Genomic DNA, 5,201 nt, shown 5'->3' on the forward strand with positions numbered 1-5,201 from the left:
TATATATATATATATATATATATATAGCCAATTAGTCGGCCCTGAATACCTTGCAATAGATTGTTGTAGCCCTAATTCTCCGCATCTAGCACCATGCTTTGCACTAAACGAATATGATTAATTACTACAATGTTACATGCTTACTGTTGGGCTGTATATTGTCCATATATACCTATATGGACTGTATATAGACCTATAGGCTGTATATTGTCTATAATAGACCTATTGCCTCTGCTTCTCCGAGATATTAGATAAAGGCTAGAATTAGATAAAGTTCTCTAGTTTTCAACGCTATAATGGATTAATTACTAGTAATTATTACTTATTACAGCGCATAGTGCAATGCAGCCACGCTACAATACAGACGCTTCACCGATAGTATTTCGTATACATTTATATGCGTCTAGCTAACTATGTTTCGTGCCAATTTCCCGTCATTCCTTTATTCCTCGACGTGCACAGACAATTGCAATGCGCGCTTAATTATTCTAATTAAAAATGAATGATATCCATTTTAATGTGTTGGTTTTATTAATGTTAGTGTTAATTTTATGCTCATCAATGAACTGTTGATGAGTAAAATGCTCCCATTTGTTTAATGTGTTTGCTATAATACATCTTTATGTTTATATTTTATTTTTATAGTTCCGTCGTTGAACTGTATCTTTACCTATTCGATTGTACAAACGTTATTGTGTATATTTTTGGTTGCATATATAATTCTGTTTCATTTGAAAATTTTGTAAATTTATGTAATCTACATTTTATCTTGCCATATTCGTCCCGTGACGAGTCGTTATTTCTTGCACGGTGCTATTCTAATATAGCCGTGGTCCACGTGTCAGCTATGTGCTGCGTAAATGAAGATTTAATTATATCCGCTGTTTAATAAGCAACAGTTCCTCGATATTGGGCTAACAGCTGTCTTCAAAATAAGTGTGAAACTAGATGTATGATCATATGTGCCTACAGCACGAGCGTATTGATTGCCTGGGTATAGGTGGAGAACGTTAGCACAGGATACCGAGATGTTGATGCTGCTAGGTCAGATATCATGCTTCCATCAGATACACGCAGGGCTACTTATGAGCCGACTGAGATTATGATCATCGTCAGCTTCACTGCAAATGTGCGTTACGAATGTAATTATGCTTCGGGCAGTCTATTGTTCGGACAGTCTATTGATTCTTATATCGCATTATATAATACTACTTTTATCTACTCGAAAACGGGTTGTGTTGTGTAAATGTAGAAATAATTGTAAATATGCGCTATGCCAAGTTTTAATACGAGTGATGACACATTCATCTAGTCTCTCAAGATGAGAGTAGCTCTTTATATAGTCTCAACGGTTTATATTGGCATTAGAGAAGAGAACGCCGGATCGTTATTTCCAGTAGGACAGTCGAGACAGAGGGGCAATCTCTCACTGGTGTGTGCGTGTGTGCGTGCGTTAGTGTGCGAGTGTGTTAGTGTGTGCGTGCGTGCGTGCGTTAGTGTGTGTGTGTGTGTGTGTGTGTGTGTGTGTGTGTGTTGTGTGTGTGTGTGTGTGTGTGTTTGTGTTGTGGTGTGTGCGTTGGCGTTCGCGTGTGAGACGTGCGTGCGTGCGTGCGTGCGTGTGGGCGCGCGTGTAGGCGTGCTTGCGTGCGTGGGGCGTGTGTGATAGTGAACTTCGGTTTTATAGGTTCGTGGTGAAAGTGATCGAGATATACTAATTCCATTTTGGGGATGCACAAAGAAAGGTCGGGGTGATGCTGTGGTAAATGCAATGGTGAGACAGCTCTCGAGCAAGGGGAACGAGAGAGCGCGCGTATGAGTGAGTGAGAAAGAGCGAGAGAGACAGATACATACTACGTACGTGCTTGCGTGCGTGCGTGCGTGCGTGCGTGCGTGCGTGCGTGCGTGGATGCATGCAGACGGACGGACGGACAGACAGACAGACAGACAGAGGGGGAGTCTGAATTCGAAAGAGAAACGGTTATAATTATACAGCATTAGTTATACAGCGCGCAAGAGAGTGAAAGAGAGCAGTGTTAGAGACGCGCTGGAACCGCATATAGACGGCGCCGCACAACAGGAGGGAGAGGGGGCAGGGAGGCAGACAGACAAAAACAGGCAGATATCCAGACATACATACATACAGACAGACAGACAGACAGACAGACAGACAGACAGACAGACAGACAGACAGACAGACAGACAGGCAGACAGACAGACAGACAGACGGACGGACAGAAAAGCAAGCAGGCAGGCAGGCGGACGGACAGACGGACGGACGGAGAGAAAGACAGACAGACCGACGGATAGAAAGCAGAGATGCAGATGGGCGAATATACCTAGAAAATGTGTGTGCGTGTGTGCGTGCATTCATGCGTGCATGTGTAGCCTGCGTGTGAGTGTATGAGAAAGAGAGAGCGAGGGACAGAGAGAGAGATAATTAGGGAGAGAGAGAATTAAGTGCTTGCGTGCGCGCGTGTGTGACAGGGAGAGACGCAGAGACAGAGAGGGAGGAGAGGGGAGGAGAGATCGCGAGCGAACAAGCGAAGGGACGTGAGAGGGGAATATAGAAGAAGGAGTAGAGAGAAATAGATAGAGGGCGAGATCTGGACGGCGAGACAGAGAGATAGAGAGAAAGGGTGCAGGGGAGAGTGAGGAACAAAGAGTCTTTCTTTGTCTGGATAAACGCGGGTTAGAGCGAGTAGGCGCGATTGCTATATAGTTACGGCAAGAGCATGTATTATTGAACTTGAACCTAGAGTGCGACATTCACGAAATGTGCCATGGGCAACACGTACGCATACACAAACAAAAGTATATGCGCTCATTCGCCTAGTATTTCATAAATTGACAATTCCATAATTTAGCCTAGTTGTGGCATTAAATATGAACTACATTATATGATATTCGAGTGGTGAATGTTTGAGGTGCATGCTCTTGTATATATCCTTTGGGCATGGGAGATTGGCTGATTGACTGTGTAAACAAACAAGCTCGTGTTTGTTAATGTAACTGCAGATGTATGGCAGAGAAAGTTGGATTGCCCTTATTTTTGTGCGTGTTCATGGATTTTTGACTTCATGGGATAAATAAAACAATATAACACTTGTGTGTATACTGTTGATAGACGCAGGTAAGTGCGTCTTATCAACACTTTCATTTGTATACACTCGCCCCCCATATCCATAATCCTTCCACTTGTGGTCTAATAGGTGAGCAGGTATGCTGAATATGGCGTACAGTTATAGTTCAGACATGTCGACATTGCAGAGTACCGCGCATGTCGAATAGTGATAAACTCGGTATGTGCACACCCTGGTTCTGTGTATGGTAAACAAATTATCATATTTATATCAAATTATCGATATTTCTCATATCGAAGTTTGGTCTGTTGTAATAAAGTTGACTAAAAATAACCCTCTCAATCCACATTTTCTCCCCGCATCTCTCACGTGATTACTGCGGCCTATTTCAACGTATTTTATGACGAATAGGCGTATACCGGATAAATTCTGACAATATAATGTCGGATAATAGTGAACGTGAACTAAAATATTCTCAGTTGAATAGCAAAATAACGTCTTGGAATGCAGGAAACATACAGCCGATTTTCGGATACAAACGCCACTAGGCAATAATTATGCAGTCAACCGAAAGACAGATTTTCGCTGATATTTTTTTCGCGTTATAGGCCGAGTGACCCAGCAAGAAACGCTATTTTATTAGTGGCTTTGGTTTTCATTGTTGTGCAGGAAAGGCATTGCTGTAATTTCTTCCACTGACAAGGCACAGTAGTTCAGTGGTACTTTGACCCTGAAGCGACGGGTTAATGATTTCTTCCCTTTCGGGTAAATTTAGTGGAGTGCTCATTTAGTAGAGTAGCTGGCCATGGCGCCCTGCGAATGTTCTAATATCAGTTCAAAATTTCAGTAAATTTACAAGGAATGCAGCAACTGATATATATATATATATATATATATATATATATACCCTCAATTTATTTGTATTTTTCATGTGAAAGTTTTATATAGATGGAATTGTAAGGTGGTTGCGGTCTGTAGTGATGCGTTGGTTAGGTAGCGTGTAATAGCAAGCAGATGGGTACTGCAACAGCAGTCTCTGCTTGTATTGATCTCACCCTGGCTGTATAGCAGTGATGAGTAAAAAAAAATAACTCGTACCTTGTGCTATTTCTCTGGACTGTTCTAATGGATGTGTAAACTGTCACGTGTGCTATAAAGAATATCGAGTATAAATATAAAGAGTATCGCTTTAGCGCTGCATTACATATTTGCGTTAAAAGATCGACTGGCCCCCTTTTTTCTAAATAATGGTTGAAGGTAACCAACACCAGAAATGCACATCCGGTAATAGAGGCAGGGATTTCTGAAATGGTTTCAGTTGAGTTCGGACTGCCTGTTAAAAACGTCAGTATTCGATTCTTGAACTAATATATATTTCTGCTTGCGAAAACACATGCTGTAGCGTGAATTGTCGTTCTCAATGCGATCTTACTTTTCCCTCTGCTCTATACCTTCTTTCCTCCTGGCTTCCCGTTCCTAATTTCCCTTCCCTTTCCTCTCAATTTTCCTTCCCCCATCCTTCGCCTCTTCTTCTCCTCCTTTTTCCTGCCTCCTCTCTATCTCGTGGTTGGGTAAATCACTTAAATCCATGCTTACCCTATTCTATAATTTTGTTTTTATTCTTCGTTGCTTGATACCATACCTATATTCCTTACCTATATCCTTCCCTATATCCTTGATACCTATATTCTCACGCGCGTGGCTGTTTGCCGAAGAAAGACCAGTTTCATACAAAGCATTGTGAAATATGGCAGTACATAGCAACACTGTGTACGAGGCTCTCTGTCTCTGCTCTCTTCCCCACACCACAAACAAAGGAACACGCGCGCGCGTACGTACGCATCTATCTATATCTATATCTGTCTATCTCTCTCTCTCTCCCTTGCTTCCCTTCTCTATATCTAGTGCTGTCTCGTGCTCCCTGTTTCTCTCTCACTCGGTCGATAACTCGCGCGCGTGTGTGTTTATGTGTGTGTGCGTGCGTGCGTGCGCGAGTGTGTGCGTGTGCACACGCCTCGTTTCTCGTTTCTTCTTGTCCACTCTTGCGTTCGTTATCCGACTCGTTTATGTACAGCTGCCTCGGTATCATATTTCTTACTATCTCACTCGCCCTCTCTCTCT

The sequence above is a fragment of the Priapulus caudatus genome, unplaced genomic scaffold, assembly GCF_000485595.1.
Source record: "Priapulus caudatus unplaced genomic scaffold, Priapulus_caudatus-5.0.1 Scaffold85, whole genome shotgun sequence".
Taxonomy (NCBI): Eukaryota; Metazoa; Priapulida; class Priapulimorpha; order Priapulimorphida; family Priapulidae; genus Priapulus; species Priapulus caudatus.